The following is a 25,949-nucleotide window of genomic DNA, read 5'->3' as shown; positions in this document are numbered from 1 at the left end:
AGACACCTGTAGAGCACCTTTATAATCACCCAGTTACGTTGTGACGTTTGGTAGCACACAAAGTGTTCCTCCGGTAAACGGGAGTTGCATAATCTCATAGTCATAGGAACATGTATAAATCATGAAGAAAGCAATAGCAGAATACTAAACGATCAAGTGCTAAGCTAACGGAATGGGTCAAGTCAATGACATCATTCTCCTAATGATGTGATCCCGTTAATCAAATGACAACACATGTCTATGGTCAGGAAACATAACCATCTTCGATCAACGAGCTAGTCAAGTAGAGGCATACTAGTGACACCCTGTTTGTCTATGTATTCACACAAGTATTATGTTTCTGGTTAATACAATTCGAGCATGAATAATAAACATTTATCATGATATAAGGAAATAAATAACAACTTTATTATTGCCTCTAGGGCATATTTCCTTCAGTCTCCCACTTGCACTAGAGTCAATAATCTAGATTACACAGTAATGATTCTAACACCCATGGAGTCTTGGTGTTGATCATGTTTTGCTCGTGGAAGAGGCTTAGTCAACGGGTCTGCAACATTCAGATCCGTATGTATCTTGCAAATTTCTATGTCTCCCACCTGGACTAGATCCCGGATGGAATTGAAGCTTCTCTTGATGTGCTTGGTTCTCTTGTGAAATCTAGATTCCTTCGCTAAGGCAATTGCTCCAGTATTGCCATAAAAGATTTTCATTGGACCCGATGCACTAGGTATGACACCTAGATCGGATATGAACTCCTGCATCCAGACTCCTTCATTTGCTGCTTCCGAAGCAGCTATGTACTCTGCTTCACACGTAGATCCCGCCACGACGCTTTGTTTAGAACTGCACCAACTGACAGCTCCACCGTTCAATGTAAACACGTATTCGGTTTGCGATTTAGAATCGTCCAGATCAGTGTCAAAGCTTGCATCAACGTAACCATTTACAATGAGCTCTTTGTCACCTCCATATACGAGAAACACATCCTTAGTCCTTTTCAGGTATTTTAGGATGTTCTTGACCGCTGTCCAGTGATCCACTCCTGGATTACTTTGGTACCTCCCGGCTAGACTTATAGCAAGGCACACATCAGGTCTGTACACAGCATTGCATACATGATAGAGCCTATGGCTGAAGCATAGGGAACATCTTTCATCTTCTCTCTATCTTCTGCAGTGGTCGGGCTTTGAGTCTTACTCAACTTCACACCTTGTAACACAGGCAAGAACCCTTTCTTTGCTTGATCCATTTTGAACTTCTTCAAAACTTTGTCAAGGTATGTGCTTTGTGAAAGTCCAATTAAGCGTCTTGATCTATCTCTATAGATCTTAATGCCCAATATGTAAGCAACTTCACCAAGGTCTTTCATTGAAAAACTCTTATTCAAGTATCCCTTTATGCTATCCAGAAATTCTATATCATTTCCGATCAGCAATATGTCATCCACATATAATATCAGAAATGCTACAGAGCTCCCACTCACTTTCTTGTAAATACAGGCTTCTCCAAAAGTCTGTACAAAAGCAAATGCTTTGATCACACTATCAAAGCGTTTATTCCAACTCCGAGAGGCTTGCACCAGTCCATAAATGGATCGCCGGAGCTTGCACACTTTGTTAGCTCCCTTTGGATCGACAAAACCTTCTGGCTGCATCATATACAACTCTTCTTCTAGAAACCCGTTCAGGAATGCAGTTTTGACATCCATCTGCCATATTTCATAATCATAAAATGTGGCAATCGCTAACATGATTCGGATAGACTTAAGCATCGCTATGGGTGAGAAAGTCTCATCGTAGTCAATCCCTTGAACTTGTCGAAAACCTTTTGCGACAAGTCGAGCTTTGTAGACAGTAATATTACCGTCAGCGTCAGTCTTCTTCTTGAAGATCCATTTATTTTCAATTGTTTGCCGATCATTGGGAAAGTCAACCAAAGTCCACACTTTGTTCTCATACATGGATCCCATCTCAGATTTTATGGCCTCAAGCCATTTTGCGGAATCTGAGCTCACCATTGCTTCTTCATAGTTTGTAGGTTCATCATGGTCTAGTAACATGACTTCTAGAACAGGATTACCGTACCACTCTAGTGCGGATCTTATTCTGGTTGATCTACGAGGTTCAGTAACAACTTGATCTGAAGTTCCATGATCATCATCATTAACTTCCTCACTAATTGGTGTAGGTTTCACAGGAACAAATTTCTGTGATGAGCTACTTTCCAATAAGGGAGCAGGTACAGTTACCTCATCAAGTTCTACTTTCCTCCCACTCAGTTCTTTCGAGAGAAACTCCTTCTCTAGAAAGGATCCATTCTTAGCAACGAATGTCTTGCCTTCGGATCTATGATAGAAGGTGTACCCAACAGTTTCCTTTGGGTATCCTATGAAGACACATTTCTCTTATTTGGGTTCGAGCTTACCAGGTTGAAGCTTTTTCACATAAGCATCGCAGCCCCAAACTTTTAGAAACGACAACTTTGGTTTCTTGCCAAACCACAGTTCGTAAGGCGTCGTATCAACAGATTTTGATGGTGCCCTATTTAACGTGAATGCGGCAATCTCTAAATCATAACCCCAAAACGACAGCGGTAAATCTGTAAGAGACATCATAGATCACACCATATCAAGTAAAGTACGATTACGACGTTCGAACACACCATTACGCCGTGGTGTTCCGGGTGGCGTGAGTTGCGAAACTATTCCGCTTTGTTTCAAATGTAGATCAAACTCGTAACTCAAATATTCTCCTCCACGATCAGATCGTAGAAACTTTATTTTCTTGTTACGATGATTTTCAACTTCACTCTGAAATTCTTTGAACTTTTCAAATGTTTCAGACTTATGTTTCATTAAGTGGATATATCCATATCTGCTCAAATCATCTGTGAAGGTGAGAAAATAACGATATCCGCCACGAGCCTCAACATTCATTGGACCACATACATCTGTATGTATGATTTCCAATAAATCTGTTGCTCTCTCCATTGTACCGGAGAACGGCGTTTTAGTCATCTTGCCCATAAGGCACGGTTCGCAAGTACCAAGTGATTCATAATCAAGTGGTTCCAAAAGTCCATCAGTATGGAGTTTCTTCATGCGCTTTACATCGATATGACCCAAACGGCAGTGCCACAAGTAGGTTGCACTATCATTATCAACTCTGCATCTTTTGGCTTCAACATTATGAATATGTGTATCACTACTATCGAGATTCATCAAAAATAGACCACTCTTCAAGGGTGCATGACCATAAAAGATATTACTCATATAAATGAACAACCATTATTCTCTGATTTAAATGAATAACCGTCTCGCATCAAACAAGATCCAGATATAATGTTCATGCTCAACAGTGGCACCAAATAATAATTATTTAGGTCTAGTACTAATCCCGAAGGTAGATGTAGAGGTAGCTTGCCGACCGCGATCACATCGACTTTGGAACCATTTCCCACGCGCATCGTCACCTTGTCCTTGGCCAGTGTTCGCTTAATCCGTAGTCCCTGTTTCGAGTTGCAAATAATAGCAACAGAACCAGTATCAAATACCCAGGTGCTACTGTGAGCTCTAGTAAGGTACACATCAATAACATGTATATCACATATACCTTTGTTCACCTTGCCATCCTTCTTATCCGCCAAATACTTGGGGCAGTTCCGCTTCCAGTGACTAGTCTGCTTGCAGTAGAAGCACTCAGTTTCAGGCTTAGGTCCAGACTTGGGTTTCTTCTCCTGAGCAGCAACTTGCTTGCTGTTCTTCTTGAAGTTCCCCTTCTTCTTCCCTTTGCCCTTTTTCTTGAAACTAGTGGTCTTGTTGAACATCAACACTTGATGCTCCTTCTTGATTTCTACCTCCGCAGCCTTTAGCATTGCGAAGAGCTTGGGAATTGTCTTTTCCATCCCTTGCATATTATAGTTCATCACAAAGCTTCTGTAGCTTGGTGGGAGTGATTGGAGAATTATATCAATGATGCTATCATCCGAAAGATTAACTCCCAGTTGAATCAAGTGATTATTATACCCAGACATCTTGAGAATATGCTCACTGACAGAACTATTCTCCTCCATCTTGCAGCTATAGAACTTATTAGAGACTTCATATCTCTCAATCCGGGCATTTGCTTGAAATATTAACTTCAACTCCTGGAATATTAATTTTCGTATCACACGGGTGCGACGCTGGCCAGGCGTGTAGCGCCTGTCTGTGAGGCGTTGCATAGTGTAGTGTGGCGCCTTCGTGTCAGGCGTCACACAAAAAGGTCAGCCGCGTGAAATAGTTTCATGGGCAGTTCATTCTGTGATTTGATTTCGTCCATAGGTCAAATTTGTCAATTTTGCCACCGTGGGCACTCGACAAGGAGGTCTCTCATCGTCACACGTCTCCCTTATTTACCCAAAAAGGCTTTCGCCCCGCTTTATAATTAAAGCAACCACCAAACACAAAGTATCAAGGTCACAACAACACACCACACACACTCACTCAAAACCACCGCAGGCACGGTCCAACGCAAACACAGACAAAGAGACCCAAGTTTCGCTGTGGGCACAACACAACAGGCCCAACACAAGCACACGGCGAGATAATAGAAAAACAGCAAGGCGATGTCGATGGCGATGGCAGCGAAGATCTAATCTGGTTCCGGAGGTGGTGGGGGGAGCGGTGGAGCCATCAGAAGAGCCATCGCGCGAAGCTAGGTGATGATGGAGGTGATGGCGTCTCTCTCCCTGTGGCGGCTAAGCCGCCGCCAAAACTGCAAGTAACCAGACCATTTGAATAAAGCGTCAGTAGCACGACGAAGAGGCATGCGCTGAATCACAGGTTTATTCCTAACAGTCCACAACGTCTAGGCCAACACCCCAATGGCCAGTCACCTAATGTGGCGCACTGCGGGTGGGATTGCCTAGAGTTCGACGAAGAGAGCGGGGAAGTTGTTGTGGTCCCAGCTTCCACCCACTATCTCGCGGAGACAGCTCCTTGGGAACTGGAAACAGCTCCATAGGAACTGCGTGGACACACAGGTGAAGAAGATATGATTCGAATCCTCTTCCGGCCCGTAGAGCGGGCATCGCCCATCACCCGGACCATTGAGCTTCAGGACCTCGACGCCAGACGGGAGGCGGCCGCGGATCCATTGCCACAAGAAAATCCTAATCTTCAGGGGAAGGCGAATCTCCCAGATGAAGGTGAGCGCCTCATGGCCAGGCGAGGGAGCAATGGCCTGGTATAGGGACTTGGTGGAGAATTGTCCACGCTCTAGACGCCATCTGGAGCTGTCATCCTCAGTCGTAAGATCAGACACGTGCAATGCAATGCAGTCAAGCAGCTCCTGCCAATCGGCCATTGTATTTTGTAATCTCCCTTATTTCACCAATCTTCCATTTTTTGTAATTAAAAACTATACTATGAATTATTCAATTTATTTAATTATTTAATCAGGTTTTGATATTTTAATTTTTTCCACATATTTTCATAAATGTGCAAACACTTTCAAACACTTTCAAAAACGTTTCATGCAAAATTTAACTGTTTCTTTATATTCTTGGATCGGTTTGAGAAACTTTTCATACATGTACTAATTTTTTTTATCAAAATAATATGAAAATATGTTAAAAAATCTATATGCATTTTGATTTTTTATTAATCTTCCCACCAATAACAGAAACATTTCATAGACATTTCACACAAATTTTAATTATTTCAAACACATTTTTATAATTGTAGCCATATTTTTTTAATATACAAATATATAGCATATTTTGAAAAGGTGTATATAATGTATATTTTAAAATTATGAAAAGTTTTTTCATATCCAGTAGTATTTTGAAGTCTTTGGTTTTTTAGATCATTAATTTTTTAGAATTCAGAAAAAAATCTTATACATTCTATGAAATGTTTCTGAAAATGACTAAATTAGTACCAAAACAATTGAAATTCCTGTGAACATTTGTGAAATATGCTTGCAAATATGGTTGAATCCATGAAATATTTTTATGCTTCTATGTAATGTTAATGATTCTATCAAATTTGTACTTGCATTTGCAGGATGTGTAAACTATGGAGTTGTGGAGTGGGTTGCTGATCCTTGGCTTGCCATAATGCATATGTACCTTCTTAAGTTGTAAAAATGTTTCATGTGAGCAATCAAGGTAGGATGATGGATAAGCAAGCTCATGATGTGGACATGTCCGGTCCCAGCGGCCCGCTACCTCATCTGCGGTGCAACGCGAGTACTTGGGTGCGGCACACAACCTGTTGGCCTCCTTTGTTGGCGGTGATGGTGGCATTATGTTGCAGATGTTGGGGAACGTAGTAATTTCAAAAAAAATTCCTACGCACACGCAAGATTATGGTGATGCATAGCAACGAGAGGGGAGAGTGTTGTCCACGTACCCTCGTAGACCGAAAGCGGAAGCGTTAGAACAACGCGGTTGATGTAGTCGTACGTCTTCACGATTCGACCGATCCAAGTATAGAACGTACGACACCTCCGAGTTCAGCACACGTTCAGCTCGATGACGATCCCCGGACTTCGATCCAGCAGGGTGTCGGGGATGAGTTCCATCAGCACGATGGCGTGGTGACAGTGATGATGTTCTACCGACGCAGGGCTTCGCCTAAGCACCGCTATGATATGACCGAGGTGGAATATCGTGGAGGGGGGCACCGCACACGACTAAGGAACGATCACGAAGATCAACTTGTGTGTCATGGGGTGCCCCCTGCCCCCGTATATAAAGGAGGGAGGGGGATGGTGCGGCCGGCCCCTAGGGGTGTGCCTGGAGGACTCCCCCCTCTTGCCTTGTTGGGGAAGGAAGGGGGAAGGGGGAAAGAGGAAAGTGGGGCACCGCCCCCCCTCCTTGTCCTATTCGGACTAGGGGGAGGGGGCGCACGGCCTGCCCTGGCCGGCCCTCCTCTTCTCCCTTAGGGCCCATGTAGGCCCATTAACCCCCGGTAGGGTTCCGGTAGCCCCCCGGTACTCCGGTAAAATCCCGATTACACCCGGAACGATTCCGATATCCAAATATAGGCTTCCAATATATCAATCTTTATGTCTCAACCATTTCGAGACTCCTCGTCATGTCCGTGATCACATCCGGGACTCCGAACAAGCTTCGGTACATCAAAAACTATAAACTCATAATATAACTATCATTGTAACGTTAAGCGTGCGGACCCTACGAGTTCGAGAACTATGTAGACATGACCTAGAATAGTTTCTGGTCAATAACCAATAGCGGAACCTGGATGCTCATATTGGCTCCTACATATTCTACGAAGATCTTTATCGGTCAAACTGCATAACAACATACGTTGTTCCCTTTGTCATCGGTATGTTACTTGCTCGAGATTCGATCGTCGGTATCAAATACCTAGTTCAATCTCGTTACCGGCAAGTCTCTTTACTCGTTACGTAATGCGTCATTCCATAACTAACTCATTAGCTACATTGCTTGCAAGGCTTATAGTGATGTGCATTACCGAGAGGGCCCAGAGATACATCTCCGACAATCGGAGTGACAAAACCTAATCTCGAAATACGCCAACTCAACATGTACCTTTGGAGACACTTGTAGAGCTCCTTTATAATCACCCAGTTATGTTGTGACGTTTGGTAGCACACAAAGTGCTCCTCCGGTAAACGGGAGTTGCATAATCTCATAGTTATAGGAACTTTGTATAAGTCATGAAGAAAGAAATAGCAATATACTAAATGATCAAGTGCTAAGCTAATGGAATGGGTCAAGTCAATCACATCATTCACCTAACGATGTGACCCATTAATCAAATGACAACACATGTCTATGGTTAGGAAACATAACCATCTTTGATTAATGAGCTAGTCAAGTAGAGGCATACTAATGACACTCTGTTTGTCTATGTATTCACACATGTATTATGTTTCCGGTTAACACAATTCTAGCATGAATAATAAACATTTATCATGATATAAGGAAATAAATAATAATTTTATTATTGCCTCTAGGGCATAGTTCCTTCAGCAGACACTACGATCCAATGTTCTACCTTTGAACTAGGGAGGCGCCCCATGGGCTTCTAGGTGGCGGTAACTGTCTGCGGCCATGCAGATGGTGCGGCGATCAGATCTTATAGCAGGCAGCCAGAGCTTTGGCGTCGTCCATGGCGACTCAATATAGTTGCCCTGATTTAGATCTGGACATCTTGGCGGCGGTGATAGCGACCCAGTCGATCAGGTGATGGTGGTTGCACATTGTGCTACAATGACTCTCGTGGCTCCACAAATGACGGTGGTCACCGGAAGGTCTTTGGGGAGAGTTCATCCTCAAACCTGTTGATTGACATTGGCAGTAAGATGGAAGCTATGGACGAAGACTTGACGCAGATGGAGGGTTGTGCAGCAGGGACGATATTTCGCATGTAGCTACAGGGATCGCAAAAAAGTGGTGGCGGTAACACATGTGTGCCCTTGATAGTGGTGATGCGTGCACCTGGGCTCGTGCTTCGGGGTGAAAACCTAGGTCTGACCAGAGTTGGTTATACTTGGCAATGACGATTTTTTTACGTTGTTACCTTCTTGAAGGCATTGCTCGGACATGCTCACGCTGATTTTTCAGGGTGAAAACCAAGATTCCGGCCTTGATGGTTGGATCAGATGATGACGGCGCATGAGCATTGCTTCCTTCCTGGAGGCGTTGGTGTTGGAAAACTTCGTCGTTGGTATGATTTTCATGAGATGGTTGATGCGGATATGATCATTGCTACAGTTTGTCGACAGCGGATCTGGTCGCTTAGATCCCCTCTCTCGCCTACATAGCTTTGGTTTTATATGACTTTGCTAGGTATCAGCGTGTTTGTGTGTGTGTTGGTATTGGCTGTGTGCATCTTCATTATGCAGACGCGGGGTGTGGGCTTATTGTGTTTGTATTCTCTTGATACTCCATTTTGAGCTAATAAAATCCAACCTTTGTCAAAAAAAGCAAGCTCATGAGAAAGAGGCGAGAGATCTTAAGAAGGAGAATGAGAAAGTGAACCTACAGTAAACACGCCTGTTGATGATCTGAGTAACTATTTGATTGACAAGAGAGGCACGTACATGAGATGCATCAATATAAGAGATGAAAGAAGAATAGTGAGATGTAGAAGGAAGAAGAGCTATAGAAGGCAAACATGGAGATTGACAAGGGCATTGCCGCAACGGAATATTGACCACAAGGAGCTAAGGAGCATTCAGATCTCTCAAACACATGACATTAGGAATCTAAAGAAGGAGCGGGATGATATCAAACATGAGAGATTTGCTTTAAGGAGGAGATGGAGAAGAGAGAATTCACCATTGCTAACCTGCTAAAAGTTGGGCATGGGAGCAAGGACAGGCTTCTCAAGATCAAGGGAATGTGAGATGAATAAACTTTATGAATCCAGTAGTTTGCTATGTTAAGTAGTATTTGGCCCGAGAACTACATAGTTGGTCTGGGAACCTAGTGATGCTGCTTGTATAATTTGAAAATGATGGTGCTAGTTGTATATTCTGCAAACCTGGTTATGTTAGTGGTAATGATCTAAGCTCTTAGACGGTTATATTAAGTGTTGACTACCATGTTGAGTAATGACTAGTTAGTGTACTATGGGTAATGAAGCTAGGACGATGTGATGTTTGATCTTGTGATGATGATGCTTTCATGGGGCAAGAAGCAAATCTTCCAAGGGTATATATGTAAATTGTTCAATGAATTGATCATGTCCCTTCTCCTCAGATATAACACACCAGGTGATCTAGGAGCAACGTAACATCCCATTGACAAGAGCACTGGCTATCCCCCCTCCCCCCCAACAAGGCAGTGGAGTTGATTAAAATGAATTTCAGCCTTCTTGAAAAGTCATCCTTTGGTTTGTACATATTTGCTCTTTTTTGTCATCTTATTGCACTCATAATATAGTTTTTTTTGAAAACAAACAATTGATGACACCAAATTGGGTTGGCTGGTACAGAAATGAAAGATCAACCCTGGCCGCCGGTGTCGGCATTGCAATTCTTGGGGGTGAAGAAGACCCTGCCAACAGCAAGGTCGTAGACGAAGCGTGTGCCCAATTGATGCATCGCGCTGATGATGGTGATGTGCATGCTCGGTGACATGGTGAGGTAGATGTCTTGCTCCTGCGCAATGAATAGCTTAGGCCAACTCCAACACTAGACCCCAAATCGTCTGACTTTGTCTATTTGGGGCAAAACATGGCCCAATGGGAGTACCCAAATGGACAAAATTGTCTTTTGGTGTCCTCTTTTGTTCGTCCCGACCCCAAACCTGGATTAAATCTGGGCCACAAAATGCGTCTGGACAGATAAAAACAGACGCTCTCCTCTTCCCCTTTTGTACGCTCGTGTCCGCCCCTGGCCCACATATTAGCCATCCATACACGGATCCTTCTGCGAGACCGCGACCTCATCACTCTCGTTGTTCACCGCGCCTGTCGCCCATCGCCATCATACTCCTCCCTTTGCGACCTGCTCTCGCAGGGGAGTCTGACGAGGTCACTGCGCTTGCCGCCGTCCTCCTGCCTCTGTGATCTGCTCGCGCGGGAGCGCTTCGGGCACCTCCTGGCGTGCGACCTGGCCACCACCTTCCCGCCAGCGCCGTTCCTCGTTGCTGTGTTCAACGACCTGCTGATCATGCGGGCACCAGCGAGGCCATCCCCTGGAACCACTGGACCGTGCGCGGGTGCCGGGAGCCGCGAGACTAGCGTAGGGACGGGGAGAGGCGGACCATGAGAGGGGACGACGCGCACTCCGACAGCACATGTCGTCCCAGTGGTGAACGAGTCAAACCCATTGTGTGACTACATCACGGGAACGAGACGACACCCTCTAAGTCATGGTACTCATAACTCGCCATGTTGTCAGCTCCAAGCCGGAGTGCCTCTATGTCATGCTCAACACCGACCCTGCCGCGCTCGGGAGCATGAGCAGGAGCACCAGCGGCAGCTACGAGGGGGCGGGCCGGTCAGGGGATCTGGTCGCAGCGACAGCAACGATGAGGAGAAGAAGGCCAGGGCAAGGCCTGGAAGCGAGCGGCTCACCATGGCTGCACCGGGCGAGGAATGGGGGAGGGTCGAGGTCGTCGTGCTGGGGCCTGGGGGGCGACGAGGCCCAGTCGACGACTTCTCGTCCGCTCCTAGGTGTTGTGCTTTGGGTGGAGATGCGTTGAAAAACCGTCCGCACCCCCAGACGCCGCCTCTTTCATGACCCATACAGACAAATATCCGCATCCGTTTGGAGTCTAGCGTTAGAGTTGGCCTTATTTGGTGAGCGCACGAGGTCCTGCTCGAACTGCAGTATCACCGTCGGCAACTGCGAGATTCGTGAAGTAAGTATAACCAGTACCAGTAGTAGCTACTGACTAGAACTTCACCTGCAGAAAAAAGCTACTGGCTAGAACTAAACTAGCTAAAGCCTATGACATATAAATGATTTACATTTGACAACACAAAAGCACACTATTGCGGCATAGGACTAAACAAGCAGCGAAAGAAACAAAAGAAGAAGAAATTAGACAGAGGAGAAGAAATCTACTGGCATGCAGGGGAGCCTCGGCTGCCTCGGGCGATGGGCGACAACTAGGCGGTGACGGATCCAACAAGCACTAAGGGCCTGTGAGACGAGCTGCCCATCTCCCTGTGCTCGCTCCCTCGATGGGCGTCGATCTCAGAGTCTCGGATAGTGTGGTAGCGACCGGAGGGGTCCCGAGGTCTGCACGGTGTGGCGGCGTCCGGAGACCGGCATGTTGGGGAGCTCCACGCCATCGGATGGCCTTGCCGTTCGATGGCTAGGTCGTGGAGAGAGTGTGCGGCCGTGCGGGCTGCCTCCATGCCTCGCTAGTCGCTACAAAGCTCATGCGCGTGATGGGGAGCTCCTAGTCAGTGCTTCGAGTGCTGGTTGCCGTACCGGCACTCACGCATGCTACTGTGGGTTCGCCCATTAGCAAGGCGCGTGCATTACTCGATCGGTCGACAGCAGGATCAATCCTCGCTAGCTCGGTTCCGCTATATTTCATCGTTTAACCCTGTCGACCGTGGACTTCGCAAAAATTGATTTTTTATCCAATTTGGGAAATAGTTCACAAATTTGAAACAAGTTCATCGAATTTGGAAAAAAAATTCAAATTTGAAAAAACGAATAATTTTGAAAATAAGCTCATCAAATTTGAAAAAAAATCAATTTTGAAAAGAGTTTGTTCAAAATGTTTAAGAAAGTTCACAAATTTGAAAAAAAATTATCGAAAAACAATTCATGGGTTTTTGAAAATTGTTTGTCAATTTTGGAGAAAAAGTTCTTCAATTTAAAATTACGCATATGAGAAAAAATAAATAGGAAAATGAAAAAATAAAAGAAAAATGAAAAAGAAAAGAACCGTGGATCAGAGAAAGAATAAAAGAAAGAAAGAATTATAACTGTGCGATGTCTCTAGTGGTTAGCGCGGCGCGCTGTGAACGTACAGGTCTTTAGAGCATCTTCAGCCGTTGGCACCCACAGGAGGCATAAAAATCGCCCTGGGGGTGAGCCGGCGGTATAATCGGCTCTGGGGCAGTTGGGCACCCAGCCGTCGCCCCCAGACGCCGATGTCGGCCCATTTTTCGGCCCACTTTCGGCGAAAAATGACCCGATATCGGCGCGATCGGCCCATATTCGGCGTGGTTCGTCGTCAATTCTCAACATTAATATTTTTTTATCACATAGTTCGTTATAGAAAAACTCCTACTGACTCCCACTTATACCGTTCACAAGAATTCCCTACAGGATGGCATCATCAGGCATAATGGAAAGATTTATGTGGGCAACGACACTGCTCTCAGAACAAGACTAATGCATGCCTTGCACTCTTCTGCTGTAGGAGGGCATTCAGGTATGAAAGCCTCCTACCAGAGATTGAAACAAGTATTTTACTGGCATGGCATGAAAAAGGATATGGACAAGTTTGTACTCTTTTGCCCGATCTGTCAGAAAAACAAGGGGGAGACATGTCCATACCCTGGGCTCTTGGACCCACTCCACATCCCTGACATGGTTTGGACGCGCATAAGCATGGATTTTGTTGAAGGGCTTCCAAAATCATAAGGATATGATGTTATCTTTGTTGTGGTGGACAGACTATCCAAATTCGCTCATTTCATTCCACTGGCTCATCCCTTCAATGTTCAAACAGTGGCGAGGGCATTCATAGATAATGTGTTGAAGTTACACGGTCCTCCACTGGCCATCGTTTCTGACAGGGATAAAATATTTACCAGCAAGTTGTGGCAGGATATCTTTGCTGCAATGGGGATTGAGCTTTGATATAGCTCTGCCTACCATCCTCAATCCGACGGACAGACAAAACGAGTGAATCAATGTATCGAGAATTATTTACGGTGCATGACATCTACTGCACCCAAAAAATGGGCTCTGCATTTGTCCATGGCGGAATACTGGTATAACACATCGTTTCACTCCTCTCTGAAGAAAACACCGTTTCAAGCTCTGTATGGTCATCCTCCTCCAGACTTGCAAATTCCTCGGCTGAAGACCAGTTCCACCAGTGAAGCGGCAGAATTTGTAACTGACAGAACTGCAATGTGGCAGTACCTCAAGGACAATCTCGCAGGTGCTCAAGCTCGCATGAAGAAATATGCAGACCAAAAGCGTAGCGAACGCACTTTATCTGAAGGAGATATGGTCTATCTGAAAATGCAGCCTTATCGGCTGAATGCCTTCGGGGTACGTTCTCATATCAAGCTCCAAAGCAAGTTTTATGGACCATTTCGTGTGTTGGCTCGTGTGGGCAACGTCGCATACAAGCTCCTACTTCCAGACGGCGCAAGCATTCATCCGGTTTTTCATGTCAGTCAGTTGAAGAAACATCTCGGGCCAATGGCAGTTCCATGCGCCGACCTTCCTCTTGTCAGTTCCGATGGCTGTATCAAGACTGAACCAAGCTGCGTGTTGGAGACCAGGCAGATCCCTCGCAACAACCTCCCTGTGGTGCAGTGGCTCGTTCAATGGGAGAACCTACCTCCAGATGACGCTTCCTGGGAGGATGCAAACTTCATCAAGAAAACATTCCCGGCCTTTTTCAAGAAAATGGTTGATGGATGGTTCAATTGATGAAGCTCCTTGGGGACAAGTTCGCTTTCAGGGGGGAGTATTGTCAGGCCAGTTCCACTCTTCAGTTAACCAACGGTGGGGATGATAACCATCAAGGAGATCTGACGGCTCACTGCACTCGCATAGACCGTTACTTTATGCCTGTAGCATTTCCATTGCCGTTACTGTTGCTTTTCTTCCTGTTGTCAGCGTGGCTATATAAGCCAGCGCCTCTCTCTGTAATAGCTAGCCAATTTTCTCTATGAAGAATTCTCTCATACTTTACAACTAATACAAGCATATATTCCGAATATACTTCCTCTTCCCGAACCCTAGACTCGATCTCCCCCAAATTCGATCTCGATCCACCGATGGGGTGTAACAATGAGTCTTAGGAGATGCAGCCCCAAAGTATAATTTTTATCATCCTTCTTTGGCAATTCGAGAATCTCATTCTGTACTAGGTGTCTAGGTCCTAGATCAGGTCACCCCAGTCGACGTTATGCGCTAAGTCCGCCTTAACCTCCCGCATCGCAGCCGACACAATCGACGGCAACATGTCCCTGCCCTGGAACTGCGGGAGGATCCACATTTCCATGAACTGCAAGGCGGCGCATGTAACCATGGACGAGCTCCTTGTGCTCCTCGTCCTGCGCCGTGGAGGGAGCACCTTGTGCTCCGTCGTGGCTTGGAGGGCTGCCGCACTGAGGAAGGACTTGCGGTCGACACTTACGCGGACCTCCCAGAGGTAGGCGTGGCCGCGGCAGTCCTACCGGTGGTAGGAGGCGACCAGATCGGAGACGAGGTCGTGCCGGGGGATACCGTCCGGGAGCTGGAGCCGCGCGAAATCCAGGAGCCTGAGGTGGCGGAGGGTGGCCTCCGTGTCGTGGTCGTCGGGCCAGCCCTGGAGAGAGGATGGCGGCTGGCAGATGTGGAACTGAGCGGTGTGGACCTCCCCGGACCTGCCGCCGGCGCTGCCTCCAGGGTTTTCTCAGTGGTGGGGCTCTTCTCGAACCTGCCGCCGGCGTTGACCATGGGGTTGGGGCGAGATTGGCTGGGGATTTGGGGGAATTCTTGCCTGTGCTGCCTGCTGAGATAGGGGATGGGTCGGAGGCGGGGGAGAGAGAGGGGCAGGGCGTGGGCTTCGGCAACTGCCCGTGCTGCGCTGTGCTGCTGAGGATGGGGACGGCAGGGGCGGGGGCGGCGGCGGCGACGGTTGCGGAGATGGATGAGAGAGATCCGAAGGGGCCGTGGGCGGCAAATTTGACATGTGGATGAAATTAAATCACAGAACAAACTGCCCGTGAAACTATTTCACACGGCTGACTTTTTTGTGTGACGCCCAACACGAAGGCGTCACACTATACTTTGCAATGCCTCACAGATAGGCACTACACGCCTGGCCAGCGTTGCACCCCAAACTGCCTAAAAATTGCTAAGTCATTGTGCAGAGCCTAAGAACTAGGCGCTGCACTGTATAGTGTGACGCCTAGATTGCAGGCGCTGCACTAGTGGTTGCACTACAAAATGAAGCAACCACTAGTGCAACGCCTAGAAGCTAGGCGCTACATCGTATAGTGTGGCGCCTAGCTCTCGGGCGCTGCACACTGACTTGGTAATTTTCGTATCACATGGGTGCGACGCTGGCCAAGCGTGTAGCGCCTGTCTGTGAGGCGTTGCATAGTGTAGTGTGGCGCCTTCGTGTCAGGCGTCACACAAAAAGGTCAGCCGCGTGAAATAGTTTCACGGGCAGTTCATTCTGTGATTTGATTTCGTCCATAGGTCAAATTTGTCAATTTTGCCACCGTGGGCACTCGGCAAGGAGGTCTCTCATCGTCACACGTCTCCCTTATTTACCCAAAAAGGCTTTCGCCCCGCTTTATAATTAAAGCAACCACCAAACACAAAGTATCAAGGTCACAACAACACACCACACACACTCACTCAAAACCACCGCAGGCACGGTCCAACGCAAACACAGACAAAGAGACCCAAGTTTCGCTGTGGGCACAACACAACAGGCCCAACACAAGCACACGGCGAGACAATAGAAAAACAACAAGGCGATGTCGATGGCGATGGCAACGAAGATCTAATCTGGTTCCGGAGGTGGTGGGGGGAGCGGTGGAGCCATTAGAAGAGCCATCGCGCGAAGCTAGGTGATGATGGAGGTGATGGCGTCTCTCTCCCTGTGGCAGCTAAGCCGCCGCCAAAACTGCAAGTAACCAGACCATTTGAACAAAGCGTCAGTAGCACGACGAAGAGGCATGCGCTGAATCACAGGTTTATTCCTAACAGTCCACAATGTCTAGGCCAACACCCCAATGGTCAGTCACCTAATGTGGCGCACTGCGGGTGGGATTGCCTAGAGTTCGACGAAGAGAGCGGGGAAGTTGTTGTGGTCCCAGCTTCCACCCACTATCTCGCGGAAACAGCTCCTTGGGAACTGGAAACAGCTCCATAGGAACTGCGTGGACACACAGGTGAAGAAGATATGATTCGAATCCTCTTCCGGCCCGTAGAGCGGGCATCGCCCATCACCCGGACCATTGAGCTTCAGGACCTCGACGCCAGACGGGAGGCGGCCGCGGATCCATTGCCACAAGAAAATCCTAATCTTCAGGGGAAGGCGAATCTCCCAGATGAAGGTGAGCGCCTCATGGCCAGGCGAGGGAGCAATGGCCTGGTATAGGGACTTGGTGGAGAATTGTCCACGCTCTAGACGCCATCTGGAGCTGTCATCCTCAGTCGTAAGATCAGACACGTGCAATGCAATGCAGTCAAGCAGCTCCTGCCAATCGGCCATTGTATTTTGTAATCTCCCTTATTTCACCAATCTTCCATTTTTTGTAATTAAAAACTATACTATGAATTATTCAATTTATTTAATTATTTAATCAGGTTTTGATATTTTAATTTTTTCCACATATTTTCATAAATGTGCAAACACTTTCAAACACTTTCAAAAACGTTTCATGCAAAATTTAACTGTTTCTTTATATTCTTGGATCGGTTTGAGAAACTTTTCATACATGTACTAATTTTTTTTATCAAAATAATATGAAAATATGTTAAAAATCTATATGCATTTTGATTTTTTATTAATCTTCCCACCAATAACAGAAACATTTCATAGACATTTCACACAAATTTTAATTATTTCAAACACATTTTTATAATTGTAGCCATATTTTTTTAATATACAAATATATAGCGTATTTTGAAAAGGTGTATATAATGTATATTTTAAAATTATGAAAAGTTTTTTCATATCCAGTAGTATTTTGAAGTCTTTGGTTTTTTAGATCATTAATTTTTTAGAATTCAGAAAAAAATCTTATACATTCTATGAAATGTTTCTGAAAATGACTAAATTAGTACCAAAACAATTGAAATTCCTGTGAACATTTGTGAAATATGCTTGCAAATATGGTTGAATCCATGAAATATTTTTATGCTTCTATGTAATGTTAATGATTCTATCAAATTTGTACTTGCATTTGCAGGATGTGTAAACTATGGAGTTGTGGAGTGGGTTGCTGATCCTTGGCTTGCCATAATGCATATGTACCTTCTTAAGTTGTAAAAATGTTTCATGTGAGCAATCAAGGTAGGATGATGGATAAGCAAGCTCATGATGTGGACATGTTCGGTCCCAGCGGCCCGCTACCTCATCTGCGGTGCAACGCGAGTGCTTGGGTGCGGCACACAACCTGTTGGCCTCCTTTGTTGGCGGTGATGGTGGCATTATGTTGAAGATGTTGGGGAACGTAGTAATTTAAAAAAAAATTCCTACGCACACGCAAGATTATGGTGATGCATAGCAACGAGAGGGGAGAGTGTTGTCCACGTACCCTCGTAGACCGAAAGCGGAAGCGTTAGAACAACGCGGTTGATGTAGTCGTACGTCTTCACGATTCGACCGATCCAAGTATAGAACGTACGGCACCTCCGAGTTCAGCACACGTTCAGCTCGATGACGATCCCCGGACTTCAATCCAGCAGGGTGTCGGGGATGAGTTCCATCAGCACGATGGCGTGGTGACGGTGATGATGTTCTACCGACGCAGGGCTTCGCCTAAGCACCGCTATGATATGACCGAGGTGGAATATCGTGGAGGGGGGCACCGCACACGACTAAGGAACGATCACGAAGATCAACTTGTGTGTCATGGGGTGCCCCCTGCCCCCGTATATAAAGGAGGGAGGGGGATGGTGCGGCCGGCCCCTAGGGGTGTGCCTGGAGGAGTCCTACTCCCACCGGGAGTAGGACTCCCCCCTCTTGCCTTGTTGGGGAAGGAAGGGGGAAGGGGGAAAGAGGAAAGTGGGGCACCGCCCCCCCTCCTTGTCCTATTCGGACTAGGGGGAGGGGGCGCACGGCCTGCCCTGGCCGGCCCTCCTCTTCTCCCTTAGGGCCCATGTAGGCCCATTAACCCCCGGTAGGGTTCCGGTAGCCCCCCGGTACTCCGGTAAAATCCCGATTACACCCGGAATGATTCCGATATCCAAATATAGGCTTCCAATATATCAATCTTTATGTCTCAACCATTTCGAGACTCCTCGTCATGTCCGTGATCACATCCGGGACTCCGAACAACCTTCGGTACATCAAAAACTATAAACTCATAATATAACTATCATCGTAACGTTAAGCGTGTGGACCCTACGAGTTCGAGAACTATGTAGACATGACCTAGAATAGTTTCTGGTCAATAACCAATAGCGGAACCTGGATGCTCATATTGGCTCCTACATATTCTACGAAGATCTTTATCGGTCAAACCGCATAACAACATACGTTGTTCCCTTTGTCATCGATATGTTACTTGCTCGAGATTCGATCGTCAGTATCCAATACCTAGTTCAATCTCGTTACCGGCAAGTCTCTTTACTCGTTACGTAATGCGTCATTCCATAACTAACTCATTAGCTACATTGCTTGCAAGGCTTATAGTGATGTGCATTACCGAGAGGGCCCAGAGATACATCTCCGACAATCGGAGTGACAAAACCTAATCTCGAAATACGCCAACTCAACATGTACCTTTGGAGACACTTGTAGAGCTCCTTTATAATCACCCAGTTATGTTGTGACGTTTGGTAGCACACAAAGTGCTCCTCCGGTAAACGGGAGTTGCATAATCTCATAGTTATAGGAACTTTGTATAAGTCATGAAGAAAGAAATAGCAATATACTAAATGATCAAGTGCTAAGCTAACGGAATGGGTCAAGTCAATCACATCATTCACCTAACGATGTGACCCATTAATCAAATGACAACACATGTCTATGGTTAGGAAACATAACCATCTTTGATTAATGAGCTAGTCAAGTAGAGGCATACTAATGACACTCTGTTTGTCTATGTATTCACACATGTATTATGTTTCCGGTTAATACAATTCTAGCATGAATAATAAACATTTATCATGATATAAGGAAATAAATAATAACTTTATTATTACCTCTAGGGCATATTTCCTTCAGTCTCCCACTTGCACTAGAGTCAATAATCTAGTTCACATCGCCATGTGATTTAACATCAATAGTTCACATCTTTATGTGGTTAACACCCATAGTTCACATCGACATGTGACCAACACCCAAAGGGTTTACTAGAGTCAGTAATCTAGTTCACATCGCTATGTGATTAACACCCAAAGAGTACTAAGGTGTGATCATGTTTTGCTTGTGAGATAATTTTAGTCAACGGGTCTGTCACATTCAGATCCGTAAGTATTTTGCAAATTTCTATGTCTACAATGCTCTGCACGGAGCTACTCTAGCTAATTTCTCCCACTTTCAATATGTATCTAGATTAAGACTTAAAGTCATCTAGATCAGTGCCAAAACTTGCATCGACATAACCCTTTACGACGAACCTTTTATCACCTCCATAATCGAGAAACGTATCCTTATTCCACTAAGGATAATTTTGACCAATGTCAAGTGATCTACTCCTAGATCACTATTGTACTCCCTTGCCAAACCAGGGCAGAGTATACAATAGGTCTGGTCCATAGCATGGCATACTTTTATAGAACCTATGACTGATGCATAGGGAATGACTTTCATTCTCTTTCTATTTTCTGCCGTGGTCGGGATTTGAGTCTTACTCAATTTCATACCTTTGCAACACAGGCAAGAACTCTTTCTTTGACTATTCCATTTTGACTTACTTCAAAATCTTGTCAAGGTATGTACTCATTGAAAATCTTATCAAGCGTCTTGATCTATCTCAATAGATCTTGATGCTCAATATGTAAGTAGCTTTACTGAGGTCTTTCTTTGAAAGAACTCCTTTCAAATACTCCTTTATGCTTTCCAGAAAAATTCTACATCATTTCTGATCAACAATATGTTACTCACATATATTTATCAGAAAGGCGGTAGTGCTCCCACTCACTTTATTGTAAATATAGGCTTCACCACAAGTCTGTATAAAACTATATGCTTTGATCAACTTATCAAAGCGTATATTCCAACTCTGAGATGCTTGCACCAGTCCATAGATGGATCGCTGGAGCTTGCACATTTTGTTAGCACCTTTAGGATTGACAAAACCTTCTGGTTGCATCATATACAACTCTTCTTTAAGAAAACCATTAAGGAATGCAGTTTTGAGATCCATTTGCTAGATTTCATAAAATGTGGCAATTGCTAACATGATTTGGACTGACTTAAGCATCGCTACGGGTGAGAAGGTCTCATCGTAGTCAACTCCTTGAACTTGTCGAAAACCTTTCGCAACAAGTCGAGCTTTGTAGACAGTTACATTACCATTAGCGTCAGTCTTCTTCTTGAAGATCCATTTATTTTCGATGGCTTGCCGATCATCGGGCAAGTCAACCAAAGTCCATACTTTGTTCTCATACATGGATCCCATCTCAGATTTCATGGCCTCAAGCCATTTAGTGGAATCTGGGCTCATCATCGCTTCCTCATAGTTCGTAGGTTCGCCATGGTCAAGTAACAGGACTTCCAGAATAGGATTACCGTACCACTCTAGTGCAGATCTTACTCTCGTAGACCTACGAGGTTCGGTAGTAACTTGATCTGAAGTTTCATGATCATCATCATTAGCTTCCTCACTAATTGGTGTAGGAATCACTAGAACTGATTTCTGTGATGAACTACTTTCCAATTCGGGAGAAGGTACAAATTACCTTATCAAGCTCTACTTTCCTCCCACTCACTTCTTTCGAGAGAAACTCCTTCTCTAGAAAGGATCCATTCTTAGCAACGAATGTTTTGCCTTCGGATCTGTGATAGAAGGTGTACCCAACAGTTTCCTTTGAGTATTCTATGAATATGCACTTCTCCGATTTGTGTTCCAGCTTATCAGGTTGAAAAACTTTTTCATATAAGCATCGCAACTCCAAACTTTAAGAAACGACAGCTTAAGTTTACTACTAAACCATAGTTCATACGATGTCGTCTCAACGGATTTAGATGGTGCCCTATTAAATGTGAATGCAGCTGTCTCTAATGCATAACCCCAAAACGATAGTGGTAAACCGATAAGAGACATCATAGATCGCACCATATCTAGTAAAGTACGATTACGACGTTCGGACACATGATTACATTGTGGTGTTCCAGGTAGCGTGAGTTGCCAAACTATTTCACATTGTTTCAAATGAAGACCAAACTCGTAACTCAAATGTTCGTCTCCATGATCAGATCGTAGAAACTTTATTTTTCTTGTTACGATGATTTTCCACTTCACTCTAAAATTCTTTGAACTTTTCAAATGTTTTAGACTTATGTTTCATTAAGTAGATATACCCATATCTGCTGAAATCATCTGTGAAGGTCAGAAAATAACGATACACGCCGCGAGCCTTAACACTCATCGGATCGCATACATTGGTATGTTTTATTTCCAATAAGTCAGTAGCTCGTTCCATTGTTCCGAAAAACGGAGGTTTAGTCATCTTTCCCAAAAGGCACGGTTCGCAAGCATCAAATGATTCATAACCAAGTGATTCTGAAAATCCATCTTTATGGAGTTTCTTCATGCGCTTTACACTGATATGACCCAAACGGCAGTGCCACAAATAAGTTGCACTATCATTATTAACTTTGCATCTTTTGGCATCAATATTATGAATATGTGTATCACTACGATCGAGATCCAACAAACTAATTTCATTGGGTGTATGACCATCGAAGGTTTTATTCATGTAAATAGAACAACAATTATTCTTTGACTTTAAATGAATAACCGTATCGCACTAAACATGATCAAATCATATTCATGTTCAACACAAACGCCAAATAACATTTATTTAGGTTTAACACTAATCCCAAAAGTATAGGGAGTGTTTGATGATGATCATATCAATCTTGGAACCACTTCCAATACACATCGTCACTTCACCCTCAACTAGTCTCTGTTTATTCTGTAACTCCTGTTTCGAGTCACTAATTTTTAGCAACCGAACAAGTATCAAATACTCAAGGGCTACTATAAACACTAGTAAGGTACACATCAATAACCTGTATATCAAATATACCCTTGTTCACTCTGCCATCCTTCTTATCCACCAAATATTCATGATATTTCCATTTCCAGTGACCATTTCCTTTGCAGTGTAAGCACTCAGTTTCAGGCTTTGGTTCAGCTTTGGGCTTCTTTGTGGGAGTGATAACTTGCTTGTCATTCTACTTGAAGTTACCCTTTCTTTCCCTTTGCCCTTTTCTTGAAACTAGTGATCTTGTCAACCATCAACACTTGATGCTCCTTTTTGATTTCTACCTTCGTCGATTTCAACATCACGAAGAGCTCGGGAATCATTTTCGTCATCCCTTGCATACTGTAGTTCATCACAAAGTTCTACTAACTTGGTGATGGTGAGTAGAGAACTCTGTCAATCACTATCTTATCTGGAAGATTAACTCCCACATGATTCAAGCGATTGTAGTACCCAGACAATCTCAGCACATGCTCACTAGTTGAGCGATTCTCCTCCATATTTTAGCCATAGAACTTGTTGGAGACTTCATATCTCTCAACTCGGGTATTTGCTTGAAATATTAACTTCAACTCCTGGAACATCTCATATGGTCCATGACGTTCAAAACGTCTTTGAAGTCCCGATTCTAAGCCGTTAAGGATGGTGCACTAAACTATCAAGTAGTCATCATATTGAGCTAGCCAAATGTTCATAACGTCTGCATCTGCTCCTGCAATAGGTCTGTTGGGGAACATAGTAATTTCAAAAAATTTCCTATGCACACGCAAGATCATGGTGATGAATAGCAACGAGAAAGGAGAGTGTTGTCCACGTACCCTCGTAGACCGAAAGCGGAAGCGTTAGAACAACGCGGTTGATGTAGTCGTACGTCTTCACGGCCCGACCGATCAAGCATCGAAACTACGACACCTCTGAGTTCTAGCACACGTTCAGCTCGATGACGTCCCTCGAACTCCGATCCAGCCAAGTGTCGAGGGAGAGTTCCGTCAGCACGACGACGTGGTGACGATCTTGATGTTCTTCCATTGCAGGGCTTCGCCTAAGCACCGCTACAATATTATCGAGGAGGACTATGGTGGAGGGGGCACCGTACACGGCTAAGAGATCAAGAGATCAATTGTTGTTGTGTCTAGAGGTGCCCCCCTGCCCCTGTATATAAAGGAGCAAGGGGGAGGGGGCGACCGGCCTAGGAGGGGGCGCGCCATGGGGAGTCCTACTCCCACCGGGAGTAGGATTCCCCCCTTCCAAGTAGTAGGAGTAGGAGTCAAGGAAAGGGGGAAGAGAAGAGAAGGAAGGAGGGGGCGCAGCCCCTCCCCCTAGTCCAATTCGGACTAGGCCTTGGGGGGCGCCCAGCCTCTCCTCTCTCTTTCCCCTAAAGCCCAATAAGGCCCATATACTCCCCGGCGAATTCCCATAACTCTCCGGTACTCCAAAAAATACCCGAATCACTAGGAACCTTTACGAACTCCGAATATAGTCGTCCAATATATAGATCTTTACGTCTCGGCCATTTCGAGACTCCTCGTCATGTCCCCGATCTCATCCGGGACTCCGAACTCCTTCGGTACATCAAAACTCATAAAATCATAATTTAACTGTCATCGAAACCTTAAGCATGCGGACCCTACGGGTTTGAGAACAATGTAGACATGACCGAGACACATCTCCGGTCAATAACCAATAACGGAACCTGGATGCTCATATTAGTTCCCACATATTCTACGAAGATCTTTATCGGTCAAACTGCATAACAACATAAGTTGTTCCCTTTGTCATCGGTATGTTATTTGCCCGAGATTCGATCGTCGGTATCTCAATACCTAGTTCAATCTCGTTACTGGCAAGTATCTTTACTTGTTCCGTAATACATCATCTCGCAACTAACTCATTAGTTGCAATGCTTGCAAGGCTTAAGTGATGTGCATTACCGAGAGGGCCCAGAGATACCTCTCCGACAATCGGAGTGACAAATCCTAATCTCGAAATACGCCAACTCAACAAGTACCTTTGGACACACCTGTAGAGCACCTTTATAATCACCCAGTTACATTTTGACGTTTGGTAGCACACAAAGTGTTCCTCCGGTAAACGGGAGTTGCATAATCTTATAGTCATAGGAACATGTATAAGTCATGAAGAAAGCAATAGCAATATACTAAACGATCGGGTGCTATACTAACGAAATGGGTCAAGTCAATCACATCATTCACCTAATGATGTGATCTCGTTAATCAAATGACAACTCTTTGTCCGTGGGTAGGAAACATAACCATCTTTGATTAATGAGGTAGTCAAGTAGAGGCATACTAGTGACACTCAGTTTGTCTATGTATTCACACATGTATTATGTTTCCGGTTAATACAATTCTAGCATGAGTAATAAATATTTATCATGAAATAAGGAAATAAATAAAAACTTTATTATTGCCTCTAGGTCATATTTCCTTCAGTCTCCCACTTGCACTAGAGTCAATAATCTAGTTCACATCACCATGTGATTTAACACTAATATTCACATCTGCATGTGATTAACACCCATAGTTCAGATCGTCATGTGATCAACACCCAAAGGGTTTACTAGAGTCAATAATCTAGTTCACATCGCTATGTGATTAACACCCAAAGAGTACTAAGGTATGATCATGTTTTTTCTCGTGAGAGAAGTTTAGTCAACGGGTCTGTCACATTCAGAGCCGTATGTATTTTGCAAATATTCTTTGTCTACAATGCTCTGCACGGAGCTACTCTAGCTAATTGCTCCCACTTTTAATATGTATCCAGATTGAGATTTAGAGTCATCTGGATCGGTGTAAAAGCTTGCATCGATGTAACTCTTTACGACGAACTCTTTTATCACCTCCATAATCGAGAAACATCTCCTTAGTCCTTACTAAGGATATTCTTGACCGCTATCCATTGATCTACTCCTAGATCACTATTGCACTCCCTTGACAATACTTAGTGGTAGGGTATGCAATAGATCTGGTACACAGCATGGCATACTTTATAGAACCTATGGCTGAGGCATAGGGAATGACTTTCATTCCATTTCTATCTTCTTCCGTGGTCGGGCTTTGAGTCTTACTCAATTTCACACCTTGTAACACAGGCAAGAACTCTTTCTTTGACTGTTCCATTTTGAACTACTTCAAAATCTTGTCAAGGTATGTATTCATTGAAAAACTTATCAGGCGTCTTGATCTATCTCTATAGATCTTGATGCTCAATATGTAAGCAGCTTTACTGAGGTCTTTCTTTGAAAAACTCCTTTCAAACACTCCTTTATGCTTTGCAGAATAATTCTACATTATTTCCGATCAACAATATGTCATTCACATATACTTATCAGAAATGCTGTAGTGCTCC

At 44.6% G+C, this 25,949-nt stretch overlaps 1 pseudogene; it reads right to left on the bottom strand.

Moving 5' to 3' along the window:
• Nucleotides 1-14,434: 14,434 nt before the first annotated feature.
• Nucleotides 14,435-15,137, bottom strand: LOC123089882 (uncharacterized; annotated as a pseudogene).
• Nucleotides 15,138-25,949: the final 10,812 nt, after the last annotated feature.

Source organism: Triticum aestivum, chromosome 4B (genome assembly GCF_018294505.1).
Source record: "Triticum aestivum cultivar Chinese Spring chromosome 4B, IWGSC CS RefSeq v2.1, whole genome shotgun sequence".
In the NCBI taxonomy this organism is placed as follows: Eukaryota; Viridiplantae; Streptophyta; class Magnoliopsida; order Poales; family Poaceae; genus Triticum; species Triticum aestivum.
Note: the sequence above shows the minus strand (reverse complement) of the source record. Positions and strands in the feature narration are given on the sequence as shown.